Source organism: Neolamprologus multifasciatus, chromosome 16, assembly GCF_963576455.1.
Source record: "Neolamprologus multifasciatus chromosome 16, fNeoMul1.2, whole genome shotgun sequence".
NCBI classification, from domain to species: domain Eukaryota; kingdom Metazoa; phylum Chordata; class Actinopteri; order Cichliformes; family Cichlidae; genus Neolamprologus; species Neolamprologus multifasciatus.
In genome coordinates this window covers 3258561-3276106 of record NC_140454.1, presented here as the reverse complement: position 1 = coordinate 3276106, position 17546 = coordinate 3258561, and the positions used below count along the sequence as shown (strand labels likewise).

The 17546-nt window shown below is 43.1% G+C and overlaps 2 protein-coding genes across 4 annotated transcripts in view; both read right to left on the bottom strand.

Moving 5' to 3' along the window:
* The window catches only part of plekhm3 (pleckstrin homology domain containing, family M, member 3), a 56717-nt gene extending 53616 nt beyond the window's left edge, over positions 1-3101 (bottom strand). Inside the window, exon 1 of one of the 3 annotated variants that reach the window (XM_085135969.1) lies at positions 2987-3101. The gene's annotated coding sequence lies outside the window, so the exon portion shown is untranslated. The other 2 variants (XM_085135971.1, XM_085135972.1) reach the window with 2 other exon arrangements.
* Positions 1-17546, bottom strand: part of LOC146500019 (uncharacterized) — a 260198-nt gene that overhangs the window by 205371 nt on the left and 37281 nt on the right. The gene's annotated exons all lie outside the window — the stretch shown is intronic.

The window sequence follows — 17546 nt, the reverse complement described above, 5'->3', positions numbered from 1 at the left end:
GTGCTTTTGTGAAATTTAAATAGAGTCTCTGTCAAGAGTAAAATTATGAAAGAGGGTAATAAAGCATCTAGTTAAAGTCAAACCACCTACCCGCCTACAGGATCTTCATCACACTTAGACCAAAGAAAACCCCAACTTCAGATTCCGTCTCAGTAAACAGAAACAATCATCATTCCTCGTACTGGAATAATACTTGACTTCCTCCTCAGCAGATTATCTCTGGACTGAGCGGACAGAGAGGAAACAGGCCTGGGTGGGGTTCCCATCCATCTGCTTGACTGCCTGTCTCTTCTGATTGTCTCCACTCCTCTGTCTCTCGCTCCCTCTCTCTCCATATATACACACTTCTTTCTTTCTCGTTTGTGCTCTCTCACTCTCATTGATTTTCCCCTCCTCCACAGCTCAGCCTCTTTTACTTTTGTCCACTTATGAATTATTTAATGGCCATTGCATCATTGAAACTCATTTTCATGGAGCAATTTGCCGGTGATAATTTGTTGAAAATAAAAAAAAAAAACAGAACATTATCATGGGAGGGAAAATGTCAGGGATTTTCTTAGCTTTGCATTTTTACGTAAGATTTATTATATGTAGCACATGTAAGCGAGACTATACAGTCGACTGTCACAAAGTCCTAGAATATTTGCTGCTGGTAAACACTACATTGCACAGAAATGACTGAGCCCTGGATTTTCTTGATTTCTTTTAAAAATTATTATTAACTATCTAATCTGACTTAAAAGTTTTCTCACAAGAAAGAGAAAATGCTTTAAAAAAAACTACATTAATAAGTTGATGACATTTTGCCTTTAGGTGAGGTAATGTGAAAATCACCATATATTAATATCCCTTGCGATGCAGTGATAAACACACTGGGATCAAACATTCATATTTGTAATAAAACGTGTAGTCGCTCTAAACCAATTCTCCAACACATTTAAGACTATGGGTGGCAAAGTGAACACAGTTAACCAACTTTCAGTGAACAATTTCACTGGAAGAAAAAGGTGGTCAAAAATCTAATCAGAGAAGCTTGAAAAATGAGTCTCACTGATTTATTGGTGGGGCAATATTAGCTATTTGCTGATTTATCAGTTTTGGCATTTATAACTGCAAATAAGTAACAATTTAAGAAGAAATGGGAGAAACATCCTTCCTCCATCCTACAAGTGTTGGCTTTGCCTATTTTGTCCATCAGAGGGCTCTCTGCAACGTTTGAAACGCCACAAACACAACACCCAGTTGACTCAAGCAAACCCAAGCACAGTAAATAAAGAACTACCCATAGCAAATGCTATGACAAGCTGTTTAGGTTGTGTTTTCGAAAGAAAAAAAGCTATAAAAAAAACAACAACAACAAAAAATGGATAGATAGAATTTAATGATCGAAGTTGGATTGCACCAAGAATTCACTGCTGTGTACATCTAGCGAGCACTAACCACCTTGTAATCCATTTAAATGGCAACACTATGTATCATCTCTTATGAACATATTTACCACGACATCATCTGCTTGCAGATATAGCTGTGAGCTAATACTGCATCGTCATCAAGGTTGATTACTCATCGAGCTTCCCACTGAACTCCTGTTGACTCACACATGCTGACATAGCCCTACAATCAGCTCAGTACAATGCCAAGAAAGCAAAAAGTAAAAACCAACCTTTCTTTAATGGTGGACGGACTTTGGTAGTGACACTGTTGGAGATGTATGATGAATTCTAACTAGCAGAGTAACATAATTCTTCAGTGACCCAACATCCCTTCAGGTTCGAGTTCAGTTGGGGGAACACCATCTGCTTTATGGGAGGATAAAAATCTAAAAACACACCTCCAGGCTCTGTAAGAGTTGTCTCACCGAGATGCAAACTGATGGAGTGCTGCAGCACATGGCCTCACATCAACAATCACCTGACCTCAACCCATCTGAGGCGGTTTGGGATATGTTACACTGCAGAGTGTGGAAAAACCACTCTCTGTGGCACCTCCTTTAAGACAGTTGGATTGTTTCCAGATGAAAACATCATGAACCTGACGGAGAAACAGCCATGAGTGTGCAAAGCCGTTTGCACAGAAACAAAAATGAAAATCGTACTTTTTTAAACTGGCAAGCGGTTACATCTGCCAGAGATGAGGTGCACATCAGGTTCACTTTTGTCACAACATCTTTAATGTTATACTGAGCTTTTATTTCGATTGAGGCTGCAGATTTAAACATTCACAACTGTAGAACAAACCTAGGGATCCAATTACACAAAAAACATGAGTACTGTGTGAATGACTGCTTTATTGCTGAGTGTCAATCCTTCCTCTCAAGATTTCATATACGAGTTCTAAATAATTTTATATAGAACTCCCATATCCATAAGTTAGACCAACGGACTTGAACACACCAGCAACTTTAACTTTTTCATTTAAAAAAACGCAAAGCATTTCATAGATGCTTGAACGCATCACATCTATAAGGATATTAGCTCCTCGTTTTAAGCAGCTTTCGACAATAATTATGCTGACATTTAACTGGGATAGCAGGTACAGATGAAAAACTATCAGCCTCAGCCCTGTGCACTTCAGTTCACAAACACACAGTCAGCATCACTCAGCTGGAAACACTGACAAAGGTGAAGCCACAGTTAGACATTCCGACACTTACATGAATTTGCTGCCCATGTCAGCTCCCCTAACGCGTCTAGTTCATCGTCTAAATTCTTTCGAAATAAATGTATGCAGAAAGTCGATGGAACACTCCTAAAGCTGACTGAAAAAGGCCCGTGCTCATCCCCAGCTAAAGTGATGTGAGCCGGGGCTAGTTAGCTCCCAGCTAACGCTAGCCTCTCTCCATCCTTGATCAATGTCATTTAAAAACGAGATAAAACGGCTCACTTTTTCAAATGTGCACCATCGCATGGCGCTAGTGCTTTACTGGTGTTTTCAGATGGTGGAACTGGTGCCCTGCACAAGCTATATCACATAATTCTTGACTCACCTTACTGTGTTTACCATTATGTCATCTGACAGTCCGTCAACGAAACACTCCTCTGGGTGCAACTCGGGTTAGCGGGATAAAGGTTCCGTGTAATATTTGACTATTGTACACAGCATGCGCCACAAATACACACATACAGATACACAATGTAAACACTAGTGAAAATATAATATGAAAAAAAAAATTATTGAAAGAATTTGAAGAATTTATTACATAGTGAAATCAGCAACAAATTTAAATCCAACCTCTTACTATTAAGTTATAAGTTATATGCAAAACCAGGTAAGTGTCTCTTTTGATCAACATTTATTTAACCCCTGAAAAAACAACAAACAAACAAACCAATAAACAGAAACTTCTTCATAGTAAGTAGAATAAAAAAGCAAATACTTATTTTAAAAACATTTTCCTGAAAAAATATACACGTAAACCAAAAACAACTTCAGCAACAACAACAATGATAAGTGCTATGAACAGTGGCGTGTGCCTGGGGGGGCACAGGCCACCCCCCAACCAGACGGCCACCCCAGGTGCCACCCCAAAGATAAAACAATAAAATTCAATCAAATTGACCCTGTGCACGAGAAAATGCTAACTTCCTGGTTTGAGACCGGATGTGGGGTTGTACATTTCCGGTAGTTTTACTTTGCGGTCAATCGCTACTGCAAGATATACTCCAAAATCATGTCCAAAACTCGAAAACGGAAAGATCGCCTTAAGTTACAAAGAGCAGAAGGTGGGAACACTCACCACTGTGTGTCATAAAAAATCTAATGATCAATTTTGATGTTTAAAGAGTTTAGATCGATCAGTTGTTTACATCACTCAACACAAGCAGAACTGCATCACTGCAGCAGAAGACACATCGTCCACATTCAGAAGCACATCTCTGTATAGTGACTGGTCTTATGATCTAAACAGGCAAATGTTCAGCATTCAAACTACATGTGAAGAATAGTCAAACCAGATGTTTCCCGTTATGTCGAGATCAGCTCGTCAAGTACACACCTACACAGCATGTTAACAAACCGTGAAAAAAGCCACACAAAAAATGAATGATTGCTGGTAAGGGTTTCTATACATTAGTATGTACGAAGGGTATGTTGTGACTTACCTTCTAAATTACAGTGGTCCCTCGCTAATAACGTGGTTCACCTTTCACCTCGCTGTTTCGCAGATTTTTTAGTGCAAGTTTGCATGCTTATTTTTTTTTTTTACATCACATTGTGTCCTGATCGCTGCAGACGATCTCCTCCGTCTCTCCTGCACCGTACACAATCGCTGCATCTAGCAGTGTGACTCTGAAGTGCAGTACTGTATGTCCACGATGTCCACGAAACGTTTTGCTCCGTCAAAAAATAAAATTGGCTATTTGATTTCACCTATCACTGGTTATTTTTAGAACATAACACCCCCGATAAACGAGGGACAGCTGAGAAATATAACATTTGAATCCATTTTCTCTTTTGCTCTGAGGCCCGGGGAAAAAATATCGACAAGTCGATGAACATCATTTACAGATATATTGGGTAAAGGCCCGAGACATCTATAGAAATGTAAATCGCCGCTTGATTCATTCATTTGCTTAACTTGTTTTGGACCGTAAACAGGGTGTGAATAGGACACCGGAAACAAAGCTCCCCACAGGAGTTTCCGCACCGGAAGTAGCATATGCTAACGTGCACATAATAAAATGTGACGTCATTCAGGGGTAAAACCGCAAAGAATTCTGGGAACTCGTGGCAAGCGGTACAAGCGCACGCAGGCTTTCAATTCAAATCAGTTATACAGCGATAAAAAGAAACACAAAAATGGCAAGAAGCTGTTGTATTATTAACTGCAATAGCCGGTCGCATGACAGCCACGGAAAGCCGATGGGTAAAGAGATCGGTTGTTATCGGATTACGTCGTTGAAGAGAAATTTTTTCAGCCATGTTTCCGAAGTAAGGAAGAGGCGACGGATGGCCTGGATTACAGCCATTCAAAGACAAAATATAACGTCCCAGAACACTCCAGCTCACAGGTTAGTCTACTCCAAGCATTTCCACAAAGGTCAGTCTTCTGTTGTAGTTAATACGTCATTTTTCTTAACATAATTGGTGATATAGGTTACAAGCAAGTCTGGCGCTGAACAGAAATTGTCGTGCTATGCTCCTTTGTTTATTGTGCATAAATAGTGAATTGTCCTGACACAATATTGCGTTTCGCTTCTGTTATTACCATGGTACATTGTCAAAAACATGTACTTTTATTCACAGGGTAAAACAGTTTTTTTGTATCACTAATTGCCCAGTACGATTACAGCATACTGTGGCGGACCACCAGGTGGCTCCACTCACACCCAAGTTGAAGGGAAGTGAGGGGTGGAGATTTTGGCGCAAACTTTATGTGATGTTCTGAGAGTCTGTTAATAAAGTTGGAGTGACTGAGACACTGAGACCTCTCCTGTCGTTATTTCATACCTCCACATTGGTGACCCCTGTAGCGAACATGCTAAGGCTCGACGACGAAGCCAGCTCCGGCCTGGAGGCATCGGCTGCCGCCGGACTTTCACCTCCGCCGATGGCTGCGTTTGCTGTGGCGCTTAAATTGCCGGATTTTTGGCTTCATGATCCTCCTTCATGGTTCGTGCACGTGGAAGCTCAGTTTGCTCTTCGTGGAGTTTCAGCCGACGATACTAAATACCACCATGTGGTGGCCTCACTTGACCCGCTGTCAACCCGCCGCGTGATGACTCTCCTCCGGGACCCCCCAGCCCAAGGCAAGTACACCGCCCTGAAGGCGCTGCTGCTGCGGCGTTACTCCCTCTCTGATGCTGAGCGGGCCGAGAAACTCCTTTCCCTCGCGGGCCTGGGCGACGGCACCGCTCTCGAGCTCATGGAGAGCATGCTGTCCTTGCTGGGCGCGGATGACGGAGGATTTCTCTTCACCCACCTCTTTCTCCAACAGCTGCCGGCTCCAGTGCGCGCTGGCCTTGCCAACTCCCCGCTATTGGCCACGAAAGACTACCGCTCCCTTGCGGAAGAGGCGGACCGCATTCTCCTGGCTACCAGGAGTTTCGGCGTCCAGGCGATTGTTCAGGACTCACCAGCGTTTTCCCCCGCCCCCTCACCGATGCTCCAGGGGCCCTCCGACTCGTCCACGGTAGCCGGAATCGCTGCACGGCGGCACCGCGGAAAAGGGCTTTGCTTTTATCACCAGCGTTTTGGAGCGAAGGCACGGCGCTGTCTCCCGCCTTGCAGTTTCCAGACCCAGGGAAACGGGCATGTCAGCGCTCTGTAGCAGCCGCGACCGCTGGCAACAAGGAAAGGCTGCTTTTCTTAGAGGACTCACGCTCGGGGAGGCGTTTCCTGGTGGACTCCAGCTCACAGAAGAGCCTTCTTCCCCCGGCTGGCTCGGACAGGCTAGCTGAGGGCTGCGGGCCATTGCTAACAGCGGCTAATGGCTCTCCCATCAAAACCTTCGGTGAAAGGTTGGTGACTGTTTGCTTTCATGACCGTGACTTTCAGTGGAACTTTGTTGTTGCTGCTAGTTCTGTGCCTATAATAGGCGCTGATTTTCTTTGTGCCCACGGACTGCTGGTTGATGTTGCTAACAGACGTTTAACCTCTTAAGCCCCAAGCCTAACTGATCTCCTGCCTTTTGCCCCCGTATCAGGGGGCGTTGGGGCTTAAGAGGTTAATTGATGCTGTGTCATTTTCCTCATTGCCCTGTTTGACTCGGGGTGCTCAGCCCGTGGTGCATGCTAACTCAGTAGATTCGGGTGACGTTTTTCAGTGTTTGCTTTCTGAGTTTCCCTCACTCACTGTCCCCACTTTCTCGAGCACGGTGACGAAGCACGGGGTGGAGCATTACATAACTACAGTAGGGCCCCCGGTGTTCGCGCGCGCGCGCCGCCTCGACCCTGCCAAACTGGCTGTCGCTCGGGAAGAATTTGCCACCATGGAGCGTCTGGGCATCGTGCAGCGTTCGAATAGTGCCTGGGCTTCCCCGTTACACATGGTGCCTAAATCTGATGGTCGGTGGCGACCTTGTGGGGATTTCCGTCATCTTAATAATGTCACAGAGAACGATCGTTATCCCATTCCCCACAAGATTTTTCCGCCCATCTTGCGGGGACCTCGGTTTTTTCGAAGATCGATTTGGTGCGGGGATATCACCAAGTTCCCGTGCGCGCGGAGGATGTCCCCAAAACCGCCGTAATTACACCTTTCGGCCTTTTCGAGTTTCTGCGCATGCCATTTGGCCTGAAAGGTGCCGCCCAAACCTTCCAGCGGTTGATGGACTCGGTCTTGCGCGGGCTGCCCTTTGTTTTTGTATATCTTGATGATATACTGGTGGCCAGCAGCTCGAAGGAGCAGCACATGCTCCATCTGCGTGAGGTTTTTCAGCGTTTGGCGGAGCATGGACTGATTATTAATCCATCTAAATGCCAGTTTGGGTTGCCGGTTCTCGATTTCCTTGGGCACCGCATTTCCGCCGAGGGCGCGGTTCCGTTGCCTGACAAAGTCCGAGCTGTTTCGGAATTTCCGCGTCCCACGAATGTTAAGGCACTGCAGGAATTTTTGGGGATGGTGAATTTTTACAACCGTTTTCTCCCCAGAGCGGCACATCTGCTGAAGCCCCTTTATGGGGCGTTAAAAGGTAAGAAAGCTAATGACTCCGTTGACTGGTTTCCGGAAAGCATCCAAGCGTTTTCTGATGCTAAGTCTGCGTTAGCTAATGCTGCCCTTCTGGCCCACCCATCCCCCTCAGCGCCGATTGCGTTGACCACCGATGCGTCAGACATAGCGGTGGGTGCGGTGCTGGAACAGCGAATCTCGGGTGTCTGGCAACCGCTCGCCTTTTTCAGCCGTACGCTGCGTGACAGCGAACGCAATTACAGCGTTTTTGACAGAGAGCTGCTGGCGCTCCACCTGGCGACTCGTCATTTCCGTTTTTTTCTCGAGGGTCGTCACTTTACCGCATACGTGGACCACAAACCCTTGACGTTTGCCATGTCCAAGGTTTCTGATCCATGGAGTGCACGCCAGCAGCGCCAGTTGGCAGCGATTTCTGAGTTTACCACGGACATTCGGCATGTGGCTGGTAAATCCAATCATGTGGCTGACTGTTTGTCCCGTGCGCTGGTTTCTCCCGTCTTTCTCGGCATAGACTACTCAGCCATGGCTGCCGATCAGAGCAGTGACCCAGACATCCTCGCGCTTAAATCCACCCAGACGGGCCTCATACTGGAGGACAGACCCGTGCAGGACGGTGGTCCCCTGCTCGTCTGTGACGTTTCCACCGGCCGCCCTCGCCCAGTGGTTCCCGTTTCCTGGCGTCGTCGAGTTTTTGACTCGGTACATGCTCTCTCTCATCCGGGGGTCCGGGCCTCTGTTAAACTGGTCAGCTCTAAATTTGTTTGGCCAGGCCTTCGCAAATCTGTTAGGGAATGGGCGTCGGCGTGCATTCCCTGCCAGCGTGCGAAGGTTCATAAACACACCAAGGCGCCCCTGGAGCAGTTCTTCATACCCGGCAAACGTTTCGATCATGTGCATGTCGATCTGGTTGGTCCTCTGCCGCAGTCACAAGGTTTTACGCACCTTTTGACTGTTGTTGACCGCACCACCAGGTGGCCGGAGGCCGTCCCCCTGGCGTCCACTACCGCAGCAGTGGTGGCCAAGGCGTTTTTGTCGACCTGGGTCTCGCGTTTCGGCCCACCCGCGGACATTACATCAGACAGAGGTCCCCAGTTCATTTCTGAGCTTTGGTCGGCCATGGCTGATGGACTGGGGGCTAAAGTCCACCGCACAACCGCATACAACCCGCAAGCTAATGGGATGTGTGAACGGTTCCACCGGTCGCTTAAGGCTGCTTTTCGCGCCTCCTTAAAGGATGGCAATTGGGTTGACCGCCTCCCGTGGGTTTTGCTTGGGCTGCGCTCTGCGGTTAAGGAGGATCTCGGCGCTTCCCCAGCTGAGCTAGTGTTTGGTCAGCCCCTCCGCGTGCCTGGAGAATTCTTGCCCGAGAACCCTCCCCCCTGCTTCGATCCTTCTGTGCTATCTCTCAACCCGCTTTTGCACTCGCTTCGGGTTCCTGGTCCGGTGCACCATTGCGTGCCTGACACTTTTGTTCCAAAGACTTTAGAGACTGCCAAGTTTGTTTTTGTCAGGCACGATGCCCACAGGACACCGCTGCGGCCGCTGTATGACGGCCCATTCAGGGTTATCGAACCGGGCCAGAAACATTTTGTTTTGGATTTTGGGGGTCGAAGGGAGACTGTGTGTGTTGACAGACTTAAACCTGCACATGTTCTTCCGGACAGTAATGTAGTGCCGGCCCAGGCCCCTCGCCGTGGCCGCCCTCCTTCGATGGGGTTGACAGACTCTGGTTTTCCCCCCAGGACTACCCCCGGACCACCGGCGTTTGAGCCTTCTTCTGCCTTTCCTGCTCGCCTTCACCAGCCTCGTTCACAGGATGGACCTTCCTCTGCCTGTTCTCTCCCTCCCAGGTTCAGTCGTTCGGGCCGTTTGCTTAGGCCCAGGGTCCTGGACTGAATAGAGACATAACTGTGTGTTCAGGGGGGGTATGTGTGGCGGACCACCAGGTGGCTCCACTCACACCCAAGTTGAAGGGAAGTGAGGGGTGGAGATTTTGGCGCAAACTTTATGTGATGTTCTGAGAGTCTGTTAATAAAGTTGGAGTGACTGAGACACTGAGACCTCTCCTGTCGTTATTTCATACCTCCACAATACAATATTATTGTCACTGCTACATTTCTGTAATGTGAACCAGAAATTATTTCCACTACTAATTAATTACCGTTGAGCTCAAAGGTCCTATTAATAAACGGTTAACGAATGTGTATTTATGAAGACGATTTGTGAAACTGGTAAACTTATGATATGTACGATGGTCTTTCGTTCTACACGGTGCATTTCAAGGTCCTGTACCCATCCGTCAGTAAACTGTACCGGGGCTTGTTGCAGTGACCTGAAGTTACTAAACTTCACGAGTGTATGCACTCACACCAAGAAGCGTATAATTATAAATATGAGCGTGGTGAAAGTTGGGCAGCACGCTAACGTATTTTGTCCCTCTGTGTGCTCACAAGTTTCTAACCCTTTCACTCCTTTGATTTTTTTTCCTCATATCTTTTTTTTTGACTTTTCACCAAGTCTGTCTTTGTACGGACCGGCATTGTTCTCCTTCGTTTTGTACATACCTTTTTGGGGGGCAAAGAAAAAGCAAGAATTTATTGGAACCGAAGAATGAACGTTTTGCGGTGCTGCAAATGCTTGCATTTGATGCGGTACTTGGATTGTTTTGCCACCGAGTTCCCGGCATGCAATGCGCGAAAGTCACGTGGTATGTCAACATCAAATCAAATGTACGATTATGTTTTCACGGTGAAGCTCAGATATCCGAGTGTAAGTGAATGCAGCATCGGCTTCTGCACTTTGTGCATCACGTTAGCAAAGGTAGGAGAGCCAAGCACGAAAGACGGCACTGCAGGAAACAATTTTTCGGTGAAAGAAAATGAGGACAGAATAAATGTCCCGGTAAGTAATATTAAGTTTGTTGAGTTTAGTAAACTTCGGTGAAATTAGAATACCAAGGAAAAAATAACACTTAAAGAATTATTGCAGCCGTCGAATATTTCAGACAGTATGCTACTGAGGGGAGCTAACATAAGAGTTATGAGTTATAAGATATAATCTAAGTCGTAACATTGCTGTATGGAGCTGCAGATTTGGTTGCAGGTTAACATAGCTGGACTGGCCATCTTGTGACTTATTTTTTTTTTTTTTTTTTTTGTAAGGGCATGAACAATGACAGGTGGTGGATTGGCCAGATGCAGGTCGATGTGTAAAAATAACTCAGGCTATGGCGGGGCTTCCACGGAGGCCAGCAGGTGGATGAGGGAAGGGGAGGCAGGAGGAGAGCCCCGAGGCAGCCGCCAGTCCGAGTGTCAGGTGAACTGAACTTCAGGTAAGAAGTTATGACCTGCAGTCTATCTGGGTCAGATATAAACCAAGTTTAGGTGGAGTTTATTTTCGTTGTGCTGACTTTTTACAGTCAGTTACAATAACTCATACTGCGTGAGCTAGCATGACAGAGTTTCTATACAGCTGGGTGGGTGCTATGATGTTACTGATAGTGAACTTTATTTTATTCATAAGGTTAGTTAGTAGGGTTGCCAACGGCTCCTTAAAAAAATGGAATGGTCCCTCATTCAGAGAAAATATTACACGTTTCATATTGAGCTGAGAAGAGACACAGTTTGTCCCGTACTTTCGCTATAATGAAAAAAAGACACAAAGCTGGAGTTATTCTGTCATTACGCTGCACAGCTGCCTCTTCTTCTCTCATTCTCTCCCTCCCCTGTTTCTACTTCAATCATGAAACTGATCAATGATCAGCTGATCATTTTTTCTCTGTTGTTTATTTATCGCCCACTTTGCGCCAGAAACAGGAAACCAGCGGATGTCGCACTAAACAACAGCAGCACGTTTAAGCTTGATAAGCTGCTGTTAGAATTTATTTAATATTACTTTCTAGTATCAGCTGATGTTTGCTGGAGCCACAGCTGTAAAAGCTGCTGGTCATGATGTGGGTTTGGATATGTGGTGAGAGGGAAACATGAAGATGAAACCAGGAGATGTCCTTACTGAATCATCAGAGCTGAACAGGTGATGGAGAAACAGGTTTACCTTTTAGGTGACATGAATGAGTTGAAGGGAAGTTATGAACTGTTTCTGAGAAATAACACCAGGATCCTTTTCTAAGCAGCTGACAGCTGGTAACTGTGCAGGGGCGGGTCTGGGAAAGTTTTGCCAGGGGGCCAGGTAGGGCATTAACAGGGAAAGGGGGGCACAAAGAAATACTTTTCTTTCTTATTCTCATTTAAAATATCTAGCTTTTATTAAATAATTATCTAAATCTTACAACCAAAGTTTTTATCTGACGTAAAATGTATAGAAATCATACATATACCAAAAAGACAGTGTACATCACTGTCACAACAGCAGTCCAGCCCTGCAGGTTAATACTGGCAGTGTTACCATGCCAGCTGACTGTATTTCATCATCAGCCAGTGTTGTTCTTTATCAATATTACCAAAGTTTACCATAAGGCAGCAAAGAAGGTATTTAATTGCTTTCAGCTTTTATTCAAATGTTAGTCTTTTCATTTGTTTCCCCACTTTTTTCCTGTTTCAAAATCAAACACCAGTTTGTGAGAAGAGTATCTTTTTTTTTTTTTTTACTTTTTATTTCATTTATTTGAACAACTCACCTGTCCATTACGCATACAGTTTCTTCAGAATAACAGAATACAAAGAGAGTCACACACTCAAGACAGTGAAATTAGAAAGAAAAAGGAACAAACAAATATATATATGTATAAAAATATAAATACATATAGAATAATAATTAGAAAAATAAGATAACGTAAAACAAAAGAAAAAAAAAAAGGAAACATGCCTGTGGTGTCAAACATTTCCATCGTTCATTTCACATTCTTTTTTCTTTTTTCTTTTTTTTTTATATGCCCATCTTCATTCAGTTCAGTCTTTTTCTTTTTTTCTTCCGTTGTACGTCAACCATTTTCCCCAGTCCTTCAAAAAGCGTTCTTCCTTTAATTTCAGTTTATATGTAAGGTTCTCCATCTCTATAATGTCCTCCACAATTGCTACCCACTGCTGCTTTCCTGGTGTTTCTGTCTTAAGCCAGTTTTTGGTGATGGCCTTCTTTGCTGCCAAAAGGAGAATCTTAGCCAGGTAACGATCCTTTACATCTACAGTACCTTCCAAGTACCCTAGATACAAAACAAGGCAGGTTCTGGGAATTATATAACCTAATATATCACAGAGAGCTGAGTGAACTTTAACCCAGAAAGTGTGAATTTTTCTGCATTTCCAGAAAATGTGTGTATGGTCTGGTTCATCCCATCCACACAGCCTCCAACATTGTTGTTGTGTATTGGTTTGTTTATTTTTAATCTTAGGTGTAATAAAATAGCGAATTTGATTTTTCCAGATGAATTCTCTCCACCTCAATGAGTGAGTTGTATTCTTATGTTCTTTCCATGTTTCATATCCTCTCAGTGATTTCTTCACTCAGCTCTCTTTCCCATTTTACTTTAACATATACAGTTGATTCCTGTCTTGATTCCATCAAACATTTGTATAGGGTAGACACCGTTCTTGGAATAACACTTTTATATGCCAGTATAATTATTTTTCTAATAGGATGGATTTTGTCTTCCTTTATTTTTATGTTTTTATTAAAGTAATCTCTCACCTGTAAGTATTTGAAAAAATTCTTGTTTTTTAAGTTGTATTCCCGTTTCAATTCTTCAAAACTTTTAATTTCTCCTTTTTTGATTGCTGTGATTCCCTTTTCATTCCAATTTTTAAAACCAAGATCCAGTTTTCCTGGTCTAAATTCTTCATCGAAGGCTATCCATTTTAGCAAACCAAGCTCTTTACCAATTCTGAACTCCTTTACTGTATCATACCATACCAAGGCTCGCAAAATTTCAAAATCTCTGGTAGCCCTTCGGGCAGGCATTCTTCAGTTTTTGGTAGCCCAAAATAAATTTAAGTAGCCCGAATAAAAAAAGAATTTTTTTTTACGTTTGGTTTCCTTTACAATATTATACATTAAAGTATAATATTGTAACGGAAACAAAGATTAATCAAAAAAATTGTTAAAATACAAATCACAACAACTGTATAAAAATTAAAACCATCAACTCAAATACTTGGTTCTAATTGAACAGAAATTTCTATGAACTTGTAAGAACTGTGTAGAACATGAATCAGTCTGTGTCAGATCCTGAATCTGAAATTTTCACTGAAGTCACGGGTAAGAAGTAAGTGGAACCAAGATCGAGGCCATTTGCTTTTTGAAATTTGCAAAGACTGCTAAATTCTGCCAATGGTAGTTCACTCTTTGCAATATAGCACGCTGTTCTAAACAGCTTTTTCAGGAGTTCTTGTTGTGCTTGGTTTATTTGTAGTATGTTTTTTTGCAATTGGTGTTTGTTCTGGGAAAGATACTGCAGACTGGGCAATAATGCATTTCTTGCATTTCTCATGGGTTCTGATGGGGTCTTTCTTAAAATGACTGGTCCCAGTAACAAAGGCGCTTGTCGACTCAGAAATCAAATGAAACTCACAACACACCTGGCAGAACATCATGTTATTTAGCTCGTCATATTCCAGCCACAGAAATTCTTTTGTCCATGAAACCAAAAAAGCTGCGCTTTCTTTTTGCCTCATGGTCTTTAGGCTAGGTGACAAATCGTCAACATATTACGTTTTCGGCTACCCACCACATTCCTAAATGACGACCTCGGAAAAATGAGGAAATATGAGAACCGTATGGACTCAATCTACACATGTTCGCTCTTTTCCTTCAAATAGCTCAGAAACACGCTATTTAACATAATTTAAGTCCTGTTTAAGGTGAGGAAAAAGGTTAGGTTTAGGGCTGGAATACAGGGCTGGAACATCTATTACCGCGGGAGCCTCATTGCACTGGATTTCAGCCATAACCCGCCGCGTACCATAAGAACGCCGAAAGTCTCCTTTCGCGTTCCTCAGGAACGCCGCGGGACGTGACAAAACGTCGCCATGTTACACCTCGGGAGTGAGAACGGGCCCGATTTGTCATATCTTTTCCGTTTTGTGATCGGCTTTTCTTTGGCTGCCCCTTCTTCACCCTGACCTGTCTTATTTGGCTCTGCAGAACTAAAATACCAGTGTAAATCCTGCTGCTTTTACACACGTACTTACATAATGATCAGCGATTCTTTGCGCACTCAACCTCTCACATGTTTAAGCTTGCTGCGAGAGATTTCACTTGTCGCGTTTGAATAGTAAGCTAATGAGTGATAAGACGATGTCAGAGGAATTGGTGCGCAATTAATCGTCACTCACCAATCAGTGCTGCCGCTCTCTATACACTGTTCGCGCGATCGCAAAATGAAAATGAAAGCAAAAAGCAAGCGCAAATTCAAACGCGATTTCAATATGTCACATATTGACAGTGGCTCATCGATGCCAATGACATAATTACTCAGCTACATTGGCGAAAGAATGCAAAAGCACTGACATATATTTTCCTATGATAGCCCGACGGGCAGGGCTGAGTTAGATTTTGGTAGCCCGACTGGAAAAATCGCTAGCCCCGGGACGTCGGGCTAGCGATTTTGCGAGCCCTGCATACATTTAATGTAAAGGATATTATCGGGTTCCTATCGTGGTCTTTAGTTACGTATTCAGGGATCTTTTTTATACCCATGTTTCTTTGAATTGGCACATTGAGTGTGGAGAGCTCCACATCCTTCCAGCGAGCCCCGTAATCATCACTACACCAATATGTTATCTGGCGTATCTGTGCAGCACGAAAATATTCTTTTAAATTAGGAAGCGACATTCCTCCTTTCTCCTTAGTAAGCTGTAAAGTAGTGTATCGTATCCTTGGCCGCTTTCCCTCCCAGACAAATCTAGATATATACTTATCCCATTCTGAGAATTGGGTTTGAGGTATGCTTATCAGAAGAGAGAGGAATAAATATAGCAATCGCAGTAAGATATTCATCTTTATCACATTTATCCTGTCACTAAATCCTAACGAATATGTATTCCATCTTTCCATATCCTGCCTTATCCTGTTATTTATATGTCCATAGTTACTTTGATATAGTTTGGCATAGTTTTTGGTTATATTTATACCTAAATATTTAAGGGTTTTTGCCTCCCACTTTATTTCCCATTCCTTAAGATTTTGAGTTGGTATACAATTAAACATTAGAACTTGAGTTTTAAGTATATTTACTTTGTAGCCAGAAAGCGTACCAAATTTTCCTAACATTTCTGTGAGCTGCATAAAAGAGTTTGTGGGGTTTTTGAGGGCTATCAACACATCATCAGCAAACAGACTAATTACATGCTCTTGTTTATTGATTTCTATTCCTGTTATTAGGGAGCCTTGTCTAATCATTTGTGCCAATGGCTCAATATACAAGGCAAATAAGGTTGGACTTAAACAGCAACCCTGTCTAGTTCCTCTCTCTAGTTGAAATGTCTTTGTCAATGAGCCGTTAACTTTTAGTCTTGCAGTCGATTTGTCATAGAGAGATTTAATACATTGGATTGATTTTGTAGTGAACCCGAACTTTGCCATGGTTAGGTACAGGAAGTCCCAGCTGACTCGATCGAAGGCCTTTTCTGCGTCTAAACTTATCAATGCAGCCGGTATCTTGTCTTTATGTATTTGGTGTATGATGTGTAGGGTCCTTCTAATATTGTCTTGTGCCTGTCTGTTTTTGACAAAACCTGCTTGGTCCTCATCTATCAGGTCTGGTATAAACGACTGGAGCCTATTTGATAGGATTGTAGTATAGATTTTATAATCAACATTTAACACTGATACAGGCCTGTGATTTTGGCAGTATTCTCTTTGTTTTTGTGGTTTTGGCAGCACCGTGATAATTGCCTCCCTCCAAGAGGGGGGAATCACATGTTTAGTGTGAGTCCAATTAAGAGTCTGGTGGAGTAAGGGTATCAGTTCTTTTCCACATTTCTTGTACCATTCGACAGGAAACCCATCACTGCCTGGTGCCTTGTTTGTTCGTAATTTTCCAGTCGCTTTCTGAATCTCCTCTATCGTTATTGGTGCTGTCATGCGATCATTTTGTATTGTTCCAATAGAGGGTAGATCTAAGGAGTCTAAAAATGTTTTAATATCATTTAGGCCATTATTAGTAGGTGCATTTTGTAGATACAAGTCCTTATAATAATCGGTAAAGATACTTTCTATCTCTTCTAGGTTATGTGTCATTTGTTCTGTCTTAGAATTATACAATTTATTGACTGTTGTTTCTGCTGTTGTTTTTGTAAACGTCTTGCCAATAGCCGTGCAGCTTTAGGGCCTGATTCATAGTAGCTCTGTTTTACATACCTTGCTTTTACTTCCATTTCATATAAGAGTAAATTATTAATTTTCTTCTTAATATCTTTCATTTGTTGTTGTATCTTGACATCTACCTTGCGTTTGTGTTTATTCTCCAATTGTGACAATTCATCCACATATTCATTATATTGCTTCATTCTTTCTCTTTTAAGGTTACTTGATATTGCGATTAGTTTCCCACGTATAACTGCCTTCAAACAGTCCCATAGAATAATTGGATCAGTTTCACCATTGTCATTTTCTTCTAAATAAGTTTTGACATCTTTTTGTATTTGTTCTATCACAGATTTATTGTTTAATAGCCCCACATTTAGTCTCCATATTGTGTTTTTTGGTCTACCTTTAAGATAGATTTTTAAGTAGATAGCACTATGGTCCGACACATCTGCCACTCCAATCCAACAATCTGTTATTATATCTCTATTCCCTTTTTGCATAAAGAAGTAGTCTATTCTTGAATATACATAATGTGTTGCTGAATAATGACTATAATTCCTCTGTAGCGGATGCAAAGCTCTCCAGACATCAAAATAGTTAATGTCTTCCAATTTTGGAATTGAATTTTTATTTTTCTTCAGGCTGGTTGTGTCCAA